Genomic DNA, 20807 nt, shown 5'->3' on the forward strand with positions numbered 1-20807 from the left:
CCTGATCCAAAGCATTTTCCCCATTTTGGATCCAAGTACTGCACAGTATACAAGAGAATGGGATCTTTCCTAGAGAAAGATCCATGCTACATTTTTTTTCCTGGAGAATTTTTGAAGCTTTTCTTTGATTCAAGTTTTTTTTTTATTTCTGTACATTCTATTAAACCAAGAATGGGCAACAGATAGCAGTCCAGACACAGACCAGTTTCTATTCACTTTAGCCAGTACAGTACAGTCACATATCAATGCGAACGTATCACACTTTGGGTTTTAATATGATATGCAATATCACCAGTAAACACCCACATTTACAAATTGATAAAGGTGTTTTGTCTGATGTATTCCTCAATAAGGTCTTTATGAGTCAGCTTTTCAACATATTTGTTCCTTCTTTTTTCCCCAAAAAGTAATTACCATACTTTTCAGACTATAAGACGCACTGGTATATAAGACACACCAAGATTTCGAAGAGGTAAGTAAGAAAAGAAAAATTTTGCCCTCCCTGGCCCTCAGGAGCACTCTGCAGGCCTCCCAAACCCTCTGCACGGCCCATTTTTGCAAAAATGGGGCTGGGGGCTGGGGGAGGGCAAGAACACCCCCATTTTAGTGAAAAATGGACCCTTTTTTGCAAAAAACAGGGCACACAGAGGGTTTGGGAGGCCTGCAGAGTGCTCCTGGGGGCTGGGGGAGGGCAAAAATGCCCTGTTTTTGCAAAAATCAGGTGAAAAACTGGCCTGTTTTACGCAAAAATGGAACGAGTGGGGCAGGGCTTCGGGAGGCCAAAAATGGCTGTATTTGGTGTATAAGATGCACCAACATTTCCACCTTCTTTTAGGAGGGGAAAAGGTTCATCCTATACTCTGAAAAATACAGTACTCTCAGATTAAGCTCCATTCAGGTGGCTTCATGAAAACTTTCTTGTAGTATCCTTGTCAAGAATATGGAATTGATGTGTCATGGCTTCCTTCCAGAATGCTCTTTCAAACTCCCAACCCAGCCTAAAGACTTTAGATTTTCTGATGATTCCTTCATCAAGTATATCTTGCTTAGATTAGCCAGGATTGACTGCCTAAACTGTCTATATTATTATATATTTCATAAACATTTATAAATAGTACAAATGTTCCCATTTCTAACAATCTTATTTAAGGAAACCAAAATCCTGGGTAAATCTTCAAATGTCTGATGTTCTCATGGAATACAAGCTCCTAACTTTTGATTAGATTACATCATATACATCATTCAGTACATTTTTCAGCTAAAACCACAGCTAGCATTTCTTTAGTTTTTATTTATTTACTTATTAAATTTATTGACTGCTCATCTTACCACAAAGTAACTCAGGGCAGTTTACGATATTAAAAAGATAACATTTTACAAAACCTACACACAATAGAGACTAAATTATAAAAAGGATAAATACACAACCTTAACTAAAATATGAAGAGGGAGGGAATAGGATGAGCAGGAGCGGAGGTAGGATCTGTTATTGGTTTGTCAATTGCTCCCAATGTGAAGATTCACTGGAGCCCCAAGCCAGCTGGTAGAGGCAGGTCTTTAAGCAATTGTCAGGAGGGTTGAAGCCAACCTCTTTCCAAGGGATAAAATGTTCCAAAGGGTAGGAGCAATGGCAGAGAAAGCTCTTCTCCTGGACCCCTCCTGCTAGAATACCGTGGCTGATGGGGCCATCAGCATGCCTCCTCAGCCAGCACAGGTGGGGCAGGCCAATCCAATGGGATGAGACAATCCCACAAATATGGCTTTATTGTATCCATATAAACTGACCCAATTTATCTTGTTTCTCTAACATTGTCACTGGCAAGGGTTTAAAGCCCTAGAGAGACACATTTAAAGCCCTAAAGAGATTCCTGAGGAGACATGTTCTCCAGCCCTCCTTCTATTGACCGAAACTGCACAACATAACATTGGTTGTTCTCATTGTTGAAAGAATAAAGATCGGCTTCTGCCTCAGATAACCTGCTTCAACAGACCCTGTTTGAAGCCATGGCAGTCAGTTCACTTTCCCCTCTAGCAATAGATTATACATACCTTGACCGTGTCACAATAAGGAGGAAAATATTTGTTCAACACCAATAGAGCTAAGCATGACTTAAGCCTGTTTCACCGACAGGCTTGAGGACAAGGTGAAGGCAACGTCATGGAGAGCAGCAGGACAGAAGAAAAGTATGGTCCATTGCCAAGTCATATTTGTCTTGTGGTTAGATTTTCAAGGGGGAAAAGTCCTCTCTTCTGCTGTTCTTAAACCCACACAATGTGGCTTAATGAATGACTCATCCAACCCATTTGATCACAGAGAGACCTCCCCAGGTGGAATGATTCAGACAACATGTTGTCCTCTCTTTTGACATCTCCAGATGACCAAGTCACCCCCACCTACCACTGGAATATCAATAGAAACTAAAGTCACCCACCAACTTTAAAAAGTTGCCTCTTCAGGAAATTCACATCATTCAAACGTGGGCAGTTCCAAACCTAAACAGGTTGTTCTGTTTCAAACTCACTTTTTCCACCAGAAGATTATTAATACTTAAGATCATGGGACAGATCTAACTTTTTCCCTCTCTCCTCCTAATGGTATTCACAGAGGACGCCCCTGACTATGTAGTGGGGAGGGAGCTAGTGATAAGTTTCATTAGAGATAATGATAAAGAGGAAATGTTTAATCCTCTCACCCGGGCAATTTTCCTAATAGCAATAGCACTTAGACTTATATACCACTTCACAATGCTTTATAGCCCTCTCTAAGCAGTTAACAGGGACGTGGTGGCTCAGTGGCTAAGACGCTGAGCTTGTTGATCGAAAGGTTGGCAGTTCAGCGGTTCAAATCCCTAGTGCTGCATAACAGGGTGAGCTCCTGTTATTTGTCCCATCTTCTGCCAACCTAGCAGTTTGAAAGCACGTAAAAAATGCAAGTAGAAAAATAGGGACCGCCTTTGGTGGGAAGGTAACAGCATTCCGTGCGCCTTTGGCGTTTAGTCATGCCAACCACATGACCACGGAGACATCTTTGGACAGCACTGGCTCTCCGGCTTTGAAACGGAGATGAGAACCACCCCTTAGAGTCGGGAACGACTAGCACGTATGTGCGAGGGGAACCTTTACCTTTACCTTTACCTTTAAGCGGTTTACAGAGTCAGCATATTGCCCCCAACAATCTGGGTCCTCATTTTACCAACTTCAGAAGGATGGAAGACTGAGTCAACCTCAGTTATCCATGCATAAATAAACACCCTATAGGGCACAGGTGTCAAACTCGCCAAACTCACCACGTCACATTGATGTCACGTGACATATTGCAACTTTTTTTGTCTCCGCAGAGCTGGGGTGGGCGTAGCCTGCGTGTGATGCATCCAACCAGTGGCCACCAGTTTGACACCCCTGCTATAGGTAATTAATCCAATTGCTTGACTGTATTGTGATGCTAGATATTTCACACATTACATAAAATCTGCTTGGCTATTTGGTGAATCAGTGCCTTGTGTGAAGGCAGCACTTGAACTGGGTACTGGTAGCCTTACTGAGGAAAATCTCATGGATAAGTAGATTTCAAGTTCATGGTATCTATTATTTTTTTACTTTTTATTCTCTAATCAATGGAAGTGTTTCAGACATTTAAAGTGTACAGTGCTGTTCTTGAATATTTGAACAACAAAAATATACATTTACAAAGTTGTGACTCCTTTATTTTTTTTTTTAAAGTAATGCAACTTCTAACTATAGTATTCAGATATATTTCACGATGGAACTTTATAAACTTTGAAGTTTTCCAAATTTAACATTGAAACCTTGTCTTTTTCACTAAAGTAAATAAATTTCCATTTCTGTAAGTGGCAATGGTTTAGTATGTTGTATAAATTTAAATGTTAAGTCACACAATGACAGCATTTATATATGTTTGAAATTCTGTGCGCACACTAAAGAACATATAAGCACATAATTAAAGATTTTCTTTTCCAATTGTGAACTGGGCACTGTGCTTTTAGAAGTTATATCACCTTTACTATATTAATTTTTTCAGAATATATATAAACCATTTCCTTTTTATTTTATTTTCATCTGTCAAACTTCACATTAGTATTTATAAACATTCAGCTATTTTTTTGAAAAGGCATGAATTAGATTTTAAGCACTTTATCTATTTTATAGTCCTGAAAATATCAACAAAGGACCACAATTATTTTTTAATATGTCTGTTATTTGCATTCATGAACTGTTATTAAAATAATAATACAGAAATTTAAATACAGGTAGTCCTTGACTTACAACAGTTCATTTAGTGACTGTTTGAAGTTATAACGGCACTGGAAAAAGCAACTGTTTTTTACAGTTATGACCTTTGAAGCATCCTCATGATCATGTGATCAAAATTCAGAAACTTAGCAGCTGGTTCATACTTATGACCATTGCTGTGTTGCAAGGTCAAATGTTCCTCTTTTGCGACCTTCTGACAAGCAAAATCAATGGGGAAGCCAGATTCACTTAATAACCATGTTGCTTAACAATTGCAGTGATTCACTTAACAACTGTGGCAAGGAAGGTCGTAAAATGGGGAAAATCTTACTTAACAAATGTTTCACTTAACAACAGAAATTTTGGGCTCAATTGTGATAATAACTTGAGGCCTACCTGTACTGCTTTAGGTCCTTCCTATATTTTCCACAAGGTGGCAGTGTCTACTTTATGGAATCCAATAGCTTCCATGTTTAGCTAAGAGAGTTTACAATATTTCTCTGAACAGAAGCAGCAAAGTGATGTATAGAAAACAAGAGCCAGAAGCTAGTTACTAAATACCAAAGCACTGTAAACATTCTAGATTGGGAAAATAGTGACCTCAATTCAACCAACGTTAGTAATTTGAAAGGGGAAGATGTAAGTAGGTAGAGAATCAGAGGGAAAAGTAAAACACTTACACTAGATCAATCCAAATATCTATAATTTCAATCCAGCATCTGACCTTCTCTGGACTCAGAAGCTAAGCAGATCCAGCTTGGTTGGTACTTGAATGGGAAATCACCAGGAATTGTCAGAGCTATAGGTTAATCCGGGAAGCAGAAAAGCATCTCAGAAGACAAAGCAAAGCATTTCCATACTGAAGAAAGAAAAGGATTATTCATTGATTTGATTTGATTTATATGGACCTATCTATGAAGTTATAAGGAAGGAGAAGAAGAGGATGACCAGGAACAAGATGGATGGATTCAGTTACAGTAGTGATAGGTATATATCAGAGGTGGGTTTCAGCAGGTTCTGACCAGTTCTGGAGTACTGGTAGCAGAAATTTTGAGTAGTTCGGAGAACCGGTAGTAAAAATTCTGACTGGCCCCACCCCCATCTATTCTCTGCCTCCTGAGTCTCAGCTGATCGAGAGGAAATGGGGATTTTGCACTAATCTTCCCCTGGAGTGGGGAGGGACTAAATTAGGAGCAATTCATTGTGGGGGAAAATCTATACGGTCACTAAGAGTCAACCTTGATTTAATGGCACGTGATCAATCAATCTTCTATAAAATTATCAAGAGCTGAGGACAGCTAGAAGGAAACTTTATCTTTTGTACAGTTGATGGCTTCTTTGCTCTGAAGGAATTGGTTATGACACTGGTTTACTTACAAACTCTGTGTGGCCAACTTAATTCATAAGATATCCCCATAGAGGTTATTTAAGACAAAACTATACTGAGGCCACCTTTATCAGAGTATTCAAAGATATATTTAGAATTCTGTCATTACATCATAGAAGTTAATTCATATTAACAATTGCTTCCCAACTAAAGGCAGCTACGTTTCTTTTCAGAAACAGCTAAATAATCTTCCCTTCCATCTCCCAAAAATTCATTACCTCCGTTGACATATTTTTCTTGGAAGGGATTGATAAAAATGATTTTCATTTTCTTAAAATATAAAATTGAGATATATAAACATAAGACAGATTCACAATGTACATAAGTTTCAAGCTGTCTTCCTGAACCTAATGCAGGGGTGTTGAACCTTTTTGGACTCAGTGTGTCAAAAATTTGGAAAATACCTAATTTGACTCTGCTGGCATGCTACAGAGAGAGAGAGAAAGAGACTCTCTCTCTCTCTCTCTCTCTCTCTCTCTCTCTCTCTCTCTCTCTCTCTCTCTCACACACACACACACACACACACACACACACACACACACACACACACACACACCAATATCTAAGGAGCTGCCACAAAAAAGAGCAGGTCAAGCTATTCTCCAAAGCACCTGAAGGCAGGACTAGAAGCAATGGATGGAAACTGATCAAGGAGAGAAGCAATCTAAAACTAAGGAGAAATGTCCTAATAGTGAGAACAATTAACCAGTGGAATGACTTGCCTTCAGAAGCTGTGGATCCTTCATCACTGGAGGGCTTTAAGAAGAGATTGGGCAATGATTTGCCTGAAATGGTTTAGGAACTTCTGCTTGAGTAGTGGGTTGAACTAGAGGATGACCAAGCTGTCTCTTCCAATTCTGTTTTTCTGTTACTCTCTTTCAGCCTAACCTATCTCACAAGGGAAAATAGGAGAAGGATGGAAGGTTGTATGTAAACTGCCTTGAGTTGCGATAAAGAATGGTAGGATATAACTACAACACAACAATTTGTAAGGGTAGGGACAAATTTTGGTAAGGTGTTACCATTTAAAATTATTTGGAAATGCCAAGATTCAGTAATATACTGTATGCACACCAAAATACTGTTACAGTGAACAGGCAAAGCTAAAACGCTGGGTGTTTTTTTTCCCCTTCTTTCGTTCATGTTATGCTACAATTTGAGCATGCCTTTGATCACATTTGTCACCAGTATTAGTAAATCACAGCAAGTGTGAATTTGAAGGGATTTGATAGGTCATTTAATAGGCCAATTGTTTAGGTTCTTCTTCTATTTCCTTTTCCTTGGATAACAGCCCAATACATAACAGTTGAATTTTCCTGACTTTCAGAGGTAGTAAGCCTTTGAAGTTGAGTGTGTAAAAATAGTTGACACCTTGGGCTGAATTCTGAGGGTTATGAACCAGCTTGTGTTAACAGCCATTATTAGCTAAGTGAAGTAACCATGTTATCAACTTCATATCTGTGAGGCAAACGTCTTCAGTAAGCACTGTAGGGTCTATTCAAGAGCTGGCTGATTAAGTGTTCCATTTAAAAGCCCTACCACAAGACACAACACCCAGAAAATAAATAACCAGTCTTCAGGACATCCCTCGCTCTATGACTTATGATAATGCTTCCCAAAATAGATTCTAATGGTAAAGCCAAAAGGATTTTGTGAACAAACATGCTGATGTAAGAAGAAAAAATAATTGCCTTGTTATTAAATTCAACTTTGTGTTTATGGAAATATTCAGAGTGGCTTACAAAAGTCATAAGGCAATATTGGGGAAATCTCTATATGGAAAAAGATTGCTTGCAGTGTGGGTACAGCAACTGAAAGTCTGCATTGCGTGTTTACTTAGAATGATGGCTGCTGTCAACAATGTCAGGTGAAGATTTAGGCACCAGTACAGAAATAAGGAGAATTATTCCTGCTCTAGGTTAATTATTTGCATTTAGCAGAAGGAAAGAACAGCATTCCTCGCAGGATTTTCTCTATAACCAATAAGAGAAGCATAGAATTGGGAATGGCATTTGATTGTCTTTCAACTTTTTCAAATCAAGACCTTTGACTCTCTTGCTCCTTTCCAGTGATTTCTGGGTAAGAATTTCAACCAGGACACAGTGAAGAATTCAAAATGGGCAAATTGAAAATGGATCCAGACAAGAGAGAGCCATTCCTAATAAACTGCTCACTGAATAAGTTTTGCATTTACACATTATTATATTGATATCCTTCCTTACTTTCCTCTGGGAATAGAGATTCAACTTGTATTGAATAGGACTGCATATCCTTTAAAATTACAGGTTTGAAAGTTTGGGTGCTTTTACATAATGGACAAGCCATCTTTCAGCCCCATCCAGCACAGAAAAGATAATCCTAGCCTTACATTTGAAGCAGAGACTATTTGCATTTTCCCTCGGCTTTCAAATTATTACATGTCATTTCTGAGAACCACAGATCTGGCCATGGCAACTCGGGTCTTAGTTTCCATCACTATTTCAATGTGGGATTGTCTAAACCTGCAGCCAAGGTTGCTAAATGTCCTTGTAGAAAGAGCTGCTTTGGCTCCTGAATTTTGGAAGCAATTCAGCATGGGGGTAAAACTCTTTAAAGCAATTTATGTTTTGTTCCTACAGTTTCTGAAGGATTGCCTATACATTTTGCCTACAGATTGCATATAACACACATGCACACACAGAGACACAGACACAGACACTCTCTCTCTCTCTCTCTCTCTCTCACACACACACACACACACACACACACACACTTTATTTACCGTTTTGTTTCCAAAGCACCTGATCCCCTCCCCTTCCAAGATTCCACGGCCAACATTTGATGGCCAATATGCTGGTGTTTGATGGCGTGGTATCCTGTTTATTCTTAAATAAAATAAATCGCAACACAGATAATTGTGCAGGACAGCTAATGTGGTTGATCCAGTTCTATCTCCTTGCACCTCACCACCAACCCAACCCCAGCTATCTGAGGCAGTTGCTTCCTTCTGCCTTGTGGCAGTGCCAGGGCTCCACTGGAAAAATCCAAGATGCCCCTCTCTCTCCACCGCTTAGTCAGATCAGAAGCTCTTCAGCATTAGCTACTTCCTTTTCAATCCTTAGAGTTTCACATTCAGCAAGTCATACCCCCCCATTTCTCCAACCATCAGGCGTTCCAGAGTTACCACTACAGAGATTTAATTTCCTTTATGTGAGAGAGTACTGGAAATCTGGAAACTGACTTTATTTACAGCCTCTCAGGCAGAGCATAAGTAGAGGCAAACAGGCATTCCTTCTGTACCGCAGGCAGATGATCCCTAGATAACAAGTGAGGCTCACTGCCAAGACAGCACCCGCCCTCCCCAACAAGTTTACACTAATTCCACCAAGGAGCCCTCCATTCTCTCTCTCGTCCTGCCCATTCCAGCTCCAAATTCTTTCTCACGCATACAGGCTGTGTCTCTCCCTTCTCCAAAGCCATCATAGCAAGAGAACTGCCTGCATGTGAGACCCTCCTTGTTCATTCAAAAGCACCATTCTTACCCCTATGGTATAAAGTGACCTTTAGCAAAAGGAAATTTCTCCATGGTCAAGATCTGGCCACTGCTAAGGGATGCCGCCTCTTCTAGATAAAATTTATCTTTTCTTTTTAAAAAAAAATAAAGACTCTTCTAGAAAGAGTGCAAAGAAGAGCAATAAAGATAATTAAGGGACTGGAAGCTAAAACATATGAAGAGTGGTTACAGGAATTGGGTACGTCTAGTTTAATAAAGAGAAGAACTAGGAGTGATGTGATGGCAGAGTTCCAATATCTAAGGGGCTGCCACAAAGAGGAGGTGATCAACCTATTTGTCACCTGAAGGCAGGACAAAAATGGATGGAAACTGATCAAAGAGACAACCAAACTAGAACTAAGGAGAAATTTCCTTGCACTCAGAACAATGAATCAGTGGAACAACTTGCCTCCAGAAGTTCCAACACTGGAGTTTTTAAAGAAGAGATTGGATAACCATATGTCTGAAATGGTATAGGGTTGGTTGAGCAGGGTTTGGACTAAAAGACTTCCAAGTCCCTTCCTACTTTGTTATTCTATTATTCTGTTCTGTTATTTGGTAGCAGAACAGCCAAGGGCGTGGACTGAATTATTCATTTATTCATTCATTCTAATTCCAATTTAAAATGCCTTTAAAGTTGATTTTGGAGACGTCTCAGTTTTCTCGTACCCAGTCCTACAGATAAATAGATAGTCTTACTTATATGTATTTCCTAACCACAGGAGATGCAAATGCAGAAAGCAATTTTTTGAATGATCCCCTCACCCATGAAATAAGAACAACTACAAATACAAAAGTTAAATTAATTTCGAAGGCACTGTGGCCAATAATAATAAAATAAAAGTCAATGCAAGAAATGCAAAAATTACAATCATTTCAGGAAAACGTGATCACCAATAACAAAAGTACCTGAATGAAATAATTAATACAGCGTTGAATTGTCCTGTGGCGAGTTGGCCACAGTAAGTTGGTCATGGTGAGTTGTCCTAGACCCCTCTATTATCTTAGAGTTGAAGGTATGGCTACTTCCCCTATTCCCACTGCAGAATTCAGTATTTAAAACCCCAAATGGGGTACATCAAAAAAGGAAGAATTCTTTATTTAACCACTGGTAAATGCCATCTTTTTTATATACCCCAATAAACTGGACTACTCTTCAAAGCATTCCGCACAAATATAATTGACGATGGTCTCCCAGAAGAGCTCCTACAGGCCACCACCTAAAAGCTTGGAAGGAGCTATGGCATTTATCCAGGTTTACACAATCAACAGATTACATTTATCCATATTGCCAAGAACGACAGAGGCTGCTCACATGGAAAATAAATATTTTTGAGAGCAGGCCTAACACTTTCCAGAATGTAGACTAAAGCTGAGAAGGTTGTTTATTCCCAGGCTGTGATTCCAGGTTTTAATCAGCTCTAAGTCCTCTTATCTGAGCCAAGGAGATTTTTACATCATTTTCTCTCTGATCTGCCCTTCCCCCGTTTGTATTTTTCTTTCTTTCTTTCAGACTTTCCAGTTGGTTTTATTTATGTAGACATGCAAGCATGCTAAATTTCAGAGCTTTAATTTGTGGCTTCCTGTCTCCAAGATTGTTCTGAAGTAGTTCTCATGTGGCCATTCTTCCAGTTAAATATTTACACACACATAAACTGCACATAACTTTTACTTAGGGGCAAACACTCAATGTAGCTTTGCTTCACTCTTCAAGTTCTACATGTGGTTCTTATCATGACAACATATTGAAAATATGCGCCTAGCAAACACATTTTAGATATATTTATACAAGCCATTATGTGCTTATCTTTGAGGCATTTACTATATATAGAAAAAAATGGAAGATTAGATTTCCTGTTCTCGTTGCTTGCCTCAAGAGCCCCTTCTGTATATTCATCATGTCCAGCCTCTTGTTTTAGAGTCAAGTCTCCCTTTTCTTTTTTTTCTAGCTGTAGCTACAATCTTCATAGTCAGTTAAGCACCGGTAGTCCTCAACTTCCAACAGTTCATTTAGTGACCATTCAAAGTTACAACAGCACTGAAAAAACTGACTTATGGCCATTTTTCACACTTACAACCATTGCAGCATCCCCATGGTCATGTGATCTTTAGACATTTGTCAATTGGCCTGTAGTTATGACCGTTGCTGGGTCCCAAAGTCATGTGATCCACTTTTGGGACCTTCTTACAAGCAAAGTCAATGGGGAAGCCAGGTTCACTTAACCACTGTGTTATTAATTAACAACTGCAGTGTGCATTTTAATTTTTGTACAGGTAGTCCTCAATCTACAATAGTTTATTTAGTGACCATTTAAAGTTACAACGGCACTGAAAAAAAGGTGACTAATGACCTTTTTTTCACTCTTATGACCATCATAGCAGAGGTGGGTTTCAGCAGGTTCTGACCAGTTCTGGAGAACCAGTAACGGAAATTTTGAATAGTTCAGAGAACCGGTAGTAAAAATTCTGACTCGCCCTGCCCCCATCTATTCTCTGCCTCCGGAGTCCCAGCTGATCGGGAGGAAATGGGGATTTTGCAGTAACCTTCCCCTGGATTGGGGAGGGAATGAAGATTTTATAGTATCCTTCCCCTGCCACGCCCACCAAGCCACACCCACCAAGCCATGCCACGCCCACCAAGCTACACCCACAGAACCGGTAGTAAAAAAAATTTGAAACCCACCACTGCATCATAGTATAGCATTCTGATGGACTCGTGAACAAAATTCAGACGCTTGGCAACTAACTCATATTTATGATGGTTGCAGTGTCCCAGGGCTCATGTGATCACCTTTTGCAACCTTCTGACAGTGGGGAAACCTTTAACAACCAGGTTAGTAACTGAACGACTACAGTGGTTCACTTAACAACTGTGGCAATAAAGGTCATAAAATGAGGCAAAATTCAATTAACAACCGTTTTGCTTAGCAAACAGAAAGTTTGGGCTCGATTGTGATCTTAAGTTGAGGACTTCCTGTATGTTATTGATACACTGACTGCTTATGACACGGCCTTCTGATTAAATCAAGCAAGATAATGAAGAAACCCCTAGAAACACAGATGATTCTTTGCATATTGGAACAATATTTTTGATTCCCTCAAAAAGTATTAGATTACAGATGTTCTCATCTTCACATCAATGCCAGCTAGGTCTAATGAGGGTTAAAATTTATCATACCTATATGGGCAAAGCTGAGTTAGAAACCACTGGAACATTTTTGTCTTAGGGCAGTGTTTCTCAACCTTGGTAGCTTGAAGTTGGGTGGACTTCAACTCCCAGAATCCCCCAGCCAGCGTTGCTGGCTGGGGGATTCTGGGAGTTGAAGTCCACCCAATTTCAAGCTTCCAAGGTTGAGAAACACTGTCCTAAGGTATTATTTATTCATTCAATTTGTACTGAATAGCCATCTATCTCAACAAGTGACTATGGGTGGTGAACAATTGTAAAATAATTTAAAAACAATTTTCATCTTAATTACAGGTGGTCTTCGACTTATGACCACAATTGACCCTAAAATTTATGTTGTTAAGTGAGGCAGTTATTAAGTGAATTTTACCCCATTTTACGACCTTTATTGCCACAGTTGTTAAGTGTGTTGTTCAGTTAGTAACCTCGTTGTTAAGGTTTCCCCACTGACTTTGCTTGTCAGAAGGTCACAAAAGGCAATTACATGAGCCCTGGGACACTGCAACCGTCATAACTATGAATCAGTTGCCAAGGTCTGAATTTTGTTCACGAATCCATCAGGATGCTATGCTATGATGGTCATAAGAGTGAAAAAAAGGTCATTTAGTCACCTTTTTTTCAGTGCTGTTTTAACTTCAAATGGTCACTAAATAAACTGTTGTAGATTGAGAACTACCTGTACATAAAATTAAAATGCACACAGCATTAACCCAACCAGGAGACAGAATCCTTTACACATTTGGGGACCCAGGCATATAACAGGTCTTTAAAATTTTATGAAAAGCCAGCAAGGTTGGGGTCATCCTAACTCTGGGGGAGGATGCTCTGTAGGGCATCCTCCTTTCTGGGCCATGCCAGCTGGGATTTCCTGGTTGATGGGATCCAGAGCATGCCCTTCCTATCAGACTGGATTGGACAGATAACAAACACAGTCCCAAGCCATGAAGAGATATAAAGGTGGCATCCAGCATTTTGAAGTACACCCGGAACCACACTGACAGCCAATACAACTCATGGAGTAATGGGGTTACATGTGCCAAGGAACTGTCACTATTTACTGCCCATGCAACTACATTCTGTTCCAGTTGAAACTTCCAAATGTTCTTTCGCGGGCAGCCATATGTAAAGCATGTTGCAGCAATATAGATTTTCTCTATTTCTACAAGCCTTAGAACAGGGATGTCAAATTGGTGGCCCACAGGCCAGATGCGTTACATGCAGGCCACGCCCACCCCAGCTCCGCGAAGGGGAAAAAAGTCACAAAATGTCATGTGACACCACAAGTTTGACATCGTGCCTTAGAAGGTAAATCTCCAGTTTTACCAGATGCAGCTTCCCAGTAAAGAATGAGCCTTCCAATCAGAAATACGTGGTAGCAACCTAAATATTACCCCAAGTAAAACTCTTCTGACTTGGGGAAATGGCTGTGCACAGAAGCCTGGAAGTCAGGTAGAGGGGATGGTAGGGCAGAAATCCCAGGCAGAGATATGGCAGGTTTGTATATAAATAAATAAATAAATAAAGGTTTGTATTATGCATTTTTGCCAGAGACACTGCTACAACAATCCTTATGTAGGTAGTCCTTGACTTACGACCACAACTGAGCCCCAATTTTTTGTTGCTACAAAAAACATTTGTTAAGTGAGTTTTGCTCCATTTTACGATCTTTTGTGCCATAGTTGTTAAGTGAATGACATGGTTATTGACATGATTGTTAAGTGAATCTGGCTTCCCCATTGACTTTGCTTGTTAAGGAAGTCACAAAAGGTGATCACATGACCTTGGGACCCAGCAACGGTCATAAATACATGCCAGTTGAAAAGTGTTCGAATTTTGTTCACATGACTACGGATATACTGCAACGGTCATAAGTCACTTTTTGCAGTGCCATTGTAACTTTGAACAGTCATTAAATAAACTGTTGTAAGTCCTGGACTGCCTATATAGAAGCTTCCTGCTCCTGATGCATCTTTTTTTCCTACTATAAAACAACTAAAGAGACCCAGAAGTCACACAACATGCAATGTGCTTTTCATGCCTAAAGAAGTGCCTCTGATCACATACTACTAATTCTGTGGTGAAAGGATTTTTCCGGTGACATCACTGGGGAACACCCAGTTGGGGGCTCCTCTGTGTCCCCATTAAGTTGCCCACTGAAGTGGTACCCATTTATCTACATGTGGTCACCCGCTTTCGAACTACTGGGTTGGCAGGAGCTAGATCCTGTGACGGGAGCTCACCCCGCCCCACGGCAGCAACAGATCTCGAACGCAATCCTGTCAATCATCAGCCCAACGTTCTAACCTCATGAGCCACCGCACTCCTCTCTGATCATGTGAAGATGCCTCAGGGTAAGAATACTCATGATGACTCATGGTAAGAATACATTAAATTAACATGTCCACTCAATCCTGTGCAAAGCGTTTATATCAGAACATGTCTTGAAGAGTTCAGGTGCACCTAGCAGAAAGACTGCACAGAACAACTCTGTGTATTTCTACTCATAAGTAAATCATTCATTGTTCAATTGGGCTTCTGTGTAAGGGTATACAGAGGGCTGCAGAGCTGCTCACAGGTGTTCTTTGCACCTTTAATTTGCATTCCTCATTCATCTAGTTTGTTCCTTTTGCACAAAGGAAAAGCCCAAAATACTAAAAGCCATATGCAGGAAAAGTAAAGCGGAGCCAAAAAATGGAGTCCCATTTTATTCAAACTACAGTATGTATCTGTTTTTTTTCCTCACTTGAACTTTACAGAAAAACACACACACACAAATAAGGCTTTGTGCTGCCCTGAATGCGGTCCACAGTTACTGGTCCAAGTAAATATCAGCACCGTGTCTATTTAGGAAACAGAGAAAGAGCTTGTTGAATGGGCAGCCAGTAGCTGATTCTGGTAAAAGCATGAGATCTGCAGATTTATCAGACCAAAATTCTATTAATCTTGTTCAATTCCCTACCAGGGCAGCCTAGACAGTCTGTTTCATTACTGCTAATAAACTACACCACTGCTAAGGTCCTACTGTCATCACTGGAGTTTAAGAGACATAGCATTTGGGATTATAAACTTTGCATTTGTGGTTTGAATTTATGTTATTGCCATACTTATAAAGCTGCCATCACATACCCACTTGCCTGAAAGTAAATCTCTACTGAAATAAGAATATATGTTGTAGATCAGCGACTCCCAACTTTTTGGGCACTAGGGAGCAGTTCCGTGGAGAGAGATTTTTTTCACAGATTGGAGGGGGCATGGTATTGTGTGCTCCTGCATTCTGCAGTAGAGGCTCCACTTGTTTGTGCGGCCCGGTTTCTGGCATCCCATGGACTGTGTCAATACACGGACTTGGGGTTGGTGACCTCTGTTGTAGATAATTCCCTTGCCTGGATATTATATAGACATTACATTAGAATAATCTATATGTGCGGTATGGATGGATGGGTGTATACTTTTTATGCTATCTGAATATGGCTAACTCTAAGCAGCTCACAATAATCAAGAAGCCACCAATACAAGTAAAAGAAATAATAACAAAGAAGAACATCACATCATACAACATTAAATCCACAGTGCCATCATTCTAAGGCTTTGTTTTGTTTTGTTTTGTTTTCATGTTTTTAGATATACAGTATATGTCTTTCCACCTATACCAGTGGTGGGTTGCCCCCTGGTTCGCACCGGTTCTATAGAACCGGTAGTAAAACCGGCAGAAGGCTCCACCCACTGACCCTGACGTCATCAGAATGCTTCTGCACACGTGCGGTCCTGTTGTGAACTGGTAGTAAAAGTAAGTAGAACCCACCCCTGACCTATACCCCTTGTTCTTACTTTGTTTCTCACATATACATAAATTGCACATGCTTCAACTGTTTTATTTAGCAGGGAGAGATAATATTTTCTTGTAAATGGTTAACAAAATGTTGTTCTCCAAGTATTCCCTTAGGTCAAGTTAAGACTATACACCTGATCCCACAGTTAGGAAAACAATGTCAGAGCTAAGGCTTAGATGCAAACAATGTCTGACTTACAAAGAACAAAATACAAACATGTGTGGATGACTTCAGGGAAGAAACGGTAAATTGAAGACAGCTCCACTAAAAGAAAAGTCACTGTTGCAATATTTTCAGGATCAGACTCAATAAGATTATCAAGAGTTAAAGATTTAACTATATATTCTTTTATTTACATTAGGCATTCTATATTCACTGAATATTCACAGATAGAAGCAAGGAAAAGGGTGTAGGTAGCTCCTTATATATACAATGGGTGGAGCTATATGTGGGAGTGGTGAATTATGAATACATTAAGAAGTGAAGAATAAGTTAACCCCTGATACCCTGTTTGTACACTATTTACACATTAGAGAATAAGGCATTTACATCTAACAAATCCCCCTCTAAATGCCGATTCGTCATACAACACCAGTTACACTCAGATTCAGGACAATACAAAACATACAACTTAGAGGTTAAATATTTGTGCTGCTTAGAAGGTAAAGGCTTTGTCAATATATCAGCTAATTGTTCTGAAGTGTCACAATGCACTGCTTTAATAAATCCATCCTGAGATAATTGTCTCACATGTTTAAATTTTATATCTATATGTCTGGACCTTTGTCCAATGGCATCAGATCTAGATATTTCAATGGCTGCTTTATTGTCTTCATGCATGACAAAGGGCAGAGCAGGTTTTTTCCAGACATCTGAAATTAAATCATTAAACCATACAAGGTTATTTGCGGCTTTGGATAAACAAACATATTCCGCTTCTGTCGTTGAAGTGGCCACTAGTTCTTGTTTACCAGTGTACCAGTAAACTGGACAATCATTTAAGAGAAATACATAACCAGATGTACTTTTTCTGCATGAGGTGTCTCCAGCCCAATCTGCATCTGCATAACACGTAAGCTTTGGTTCTTTAATATCATTAGGCTCTAACATTAAACAAAAGTCTAGTGTACTTTTTAGATATCTTAAAATTCTTTTAACAGCTTCCCAGTGATACATTGTTGGTTTGCTGACATGCCTAGATAATAAATTGAGTGGTAAAGCGATATCTGGTCTAGTCCAATTAGATATGTAAAGGAGTGAACCTATGATTGATCTATAGAATGTATTGTCCTTGAACTCGGGAGAAGATTCATCAGAATTTCTTAGAAAGTCAGTTTGCATAGGGGTATCACAAGGTTTGGCATTGTTTAAGTTGCATTTATTTAGAAGTTCTATGATCTTATCTCTCTGGGTAAGTTTGAATCCCCTTTTTGTTTTATTAATTTGGACACCAAGGTATTTGTTTACCTTGCCTAAAGATTTCAATGAGAAATGCTCATTTAGTTTAGTTACAAAAGTTTCTCTTCTTTCTTTATGTTTTCCTATGTATAAAATGTCATCCACATAAATCAATACAAATTCAATGTAATCATCACCCCTCTTGACAAAGAAACAATTATCAGCAGTGGTAGCGTTGAAGTCCATGGTCTCAAGTACTTTTACTAAACAATCATACCACCGTTTACCAGATTGTTTTAGCCCGTATAAACTCTTGTTTAACAACCAAGTCTCATTTCTGTTTGTGTATTGACTATGAGGTGCTCTCACGTATATTTCTTTATCTAATTTTGCGTGTAGGTACGCAGTCTGTATGTCATATTGGAATACATCAAGATTGAGTGCTGATGCTACCACTAGAGCTGTTTTGACACTCTCTGTTCTTACAGTGGGGGAATACGTGTCAGTATAATCCTCCGGATATTTCTGTGCATAACCCTGTGCAACTAATCTAGCTTTGTATAGAGTATTTCCTCCCTCTAAATTCTTAATTTTATATATCCACCTGGTACCAATAATTGTCTTATCTTTAGGTGCAATTGCAGGTGTAAATACATTTAGTCTTTGTAAACTTTCCATCTCTTTCTTCATTGCTAATTCCCATTTTTCTTTTTCTTCGTGAGGAAGTTTTAACACTTCCTCATATGTATTGGGTGTTGTTGGTTCACCCTCCATGTGCATTACATAATCCTTGTATTTATTTGGCATTTGATTTCTGGTGTTTCTAATGATTTTTTCGGGTTTACTATCGTTATCATGCAAATATCTTGCTTCCTTTTTTGTTAGTGTGTCTGTCTTTATTTTGTGTTGGCTATTTGTCCAAGTTTTGGTTTTGTTTTTATATTTGTTGGTATTTTGCTTCTCTATAGTCCCTTTCTCATGAGGTTTTGTATCTTCATGTTTATTTGGGAATATCTCATTAAGATGTAATTTAGACCAGTTAGCTTGTTCATGGAATACAGCTGTTCTGGAGACTATAAATTTGTTGTTACTATCAATGAATCTGTATCCTTTAGTGCCAGTCTCATATCCCATAAATCTGAGTCTTCTGGACACATTTTCTCCCTTTCTTCTTAATTGTTTAGGTATGTGTACGTCTGCTGTGACTCCAAATATATGCATGTGTGCTAATTTTGGTTTTCTATTATACATCACTTCATATGGTGTCTTATTTACAATGCTGGACCATGTTCTATTTTGTGTGTAATTTGAATAATGTAAGGCTTCTGACCAGAATTGTTTGCTTAAGCCAGCATCTTCCAATGTGCATCTAATCATGGTTTGTAATGTGGAATTTTTTCTCTCTGCAATCCCGTTTTGGAACGCAGAAAATGGGCTAGATGTGTAATGTAACATTCCTTTGTCTTTTAACCATTGTGAGAATTCTTTAGACATGAATTCACATCCTCTGTCTGTCATAATTTGTTTTATTTTGATGTTGTGTTGTGTTTCTATGCGTTTGTAAAATTCTTTAAATTTTTGAAATGTTTCATCTTTGTGTTTTAATGTATAAACAAATCCATAACGGCTATAATCGTCCACTATTGTCAGGAAGTAACGTTTTCTATAAGTGATTGATGGAGTTAATGGACCAACTAAGTCCATGTGTACTAAATCAAAAATTTTGTTAGTTGATCTGGTAGATTTTTTTGGCCTGGGACTAGTTTTTAGTTTTGTTGATTTACATACTGAGCATTCCAGATAATTTTCACAATTTTTTATTTTAACACCTTCTGCGTGTTCAGTCATTTTTTGCACTACAGGAAAACTGGCATGTCCTAACTTCCTATGCAATATGTGAGCACACTCATCATGAATTGGTTTACCTATCTTTGGCTTCTTATCGTTGTGTGCATCTGTGTGATCATGAGATATTTTACATTCATCATTGTCACTGTTGCTAACATTCTCATCATCTATTTCAATACAATCTTCCATATTTGAATCAATGTTATGTAACCATTTTTCTTTTGTTATCAGATAAGGTAGGCCTCCTTTAGTCACCACAGTGCCCACATTTATTTTATTCTTTTCCAAAGTTGCCTTTCCTTTTGAAAAGACAATGTTAATGTCAGAATCTCTGCTTAGTTTTATGGCACTTAATATGTTATGAGGTATTTCAGGTATTAGTAATACCCCCTCTATTTTTCCTAGACCAGGCAAGGTTACATTTCCTCTACCTAATACTTGAACCTTTTCTTGGTTAGCTACCTTAATTACAAATTTATCTTCTGCAAATGAAGACAATATACTTTTGTTATTAGTGGTGTGATTAGTTGCTCCAGAATCAATAAGCCAATTATTGTTCTCACTTTGTTGTGTGTTAGTGTTGTCTTGTTTATTTAATCCATTCAGTGAGCCAGACTTTCTATCTTTTGAATTGTCTCTGCCCCCTCTATTCTCTCTGTGATTTGGTGGGTTCCTATATCTATGCCTTTCTATGGAAGGCTGTCTATAATCGTATTTGTTTCTGTATTCTGATCTATATCTTTCTTTTAAGAATTTTGGGCAATCTCTTCTATTGTGTTCCCTGGATCCACAATTATGACATTTAAATGTTCCACTATATTTTTCTTGGAAAGCTACTTTCCTGTATGGTTTATGTTCTGTGTGATTGTTAGAGCGATTCCTTCTAGAATTATCTTCTGTTATCAATTTGTTAGATAGACTTTCTATGGATAAGTATCCTAGATTGATTGTGTCTAAATGTGACATAAAATTGTCCCATGATGGATCAAGTGAGTTGATAATAACACTTTTCATTGTTTGGTCTGAAATCACCTCCCCCCTCAAATGCAATTCAGCTCTTATTTTGTTCAAAGATATTAAATGTTCACTTATGGAAACCCCTGGTTTTATCCTAGATGAAAAGAAGTCTTTAGATATCCTTGTGGTGGTAGCTACACTGTCACTGTGAAACAAATTAAACATGCATTGAATAATTTCTGAAACAGTCAAATTTGGCTTAATGCTGTGATACATTGCAGGAGACACACTAGATATTATTAAGAAAAAAGCTCTATGGTGTAAACAATCTATTTTTAGTGTCCAAGGTCTTTTTGGGGGACTAGTGATAAAAAACAGTAAGTTTTCCTTCATAAAGACAACCTGGAGCTGTTGATA

The sequence above is a fragment of the Pantherophis guttatus genome, chromosome 1 (assembly GCF_059756535.1).
Source record: "Pantherophis guttatus breed Tessera chromosome 1, ASM5975653v1, whole genome shotgun sequence".
Taxonomy (NCBI): Eukaryota; Metazoa; Chordata; class Lepidosauria; order Squamata; family Colubridae; genus Pantherophis; species Pantherophis guttatus.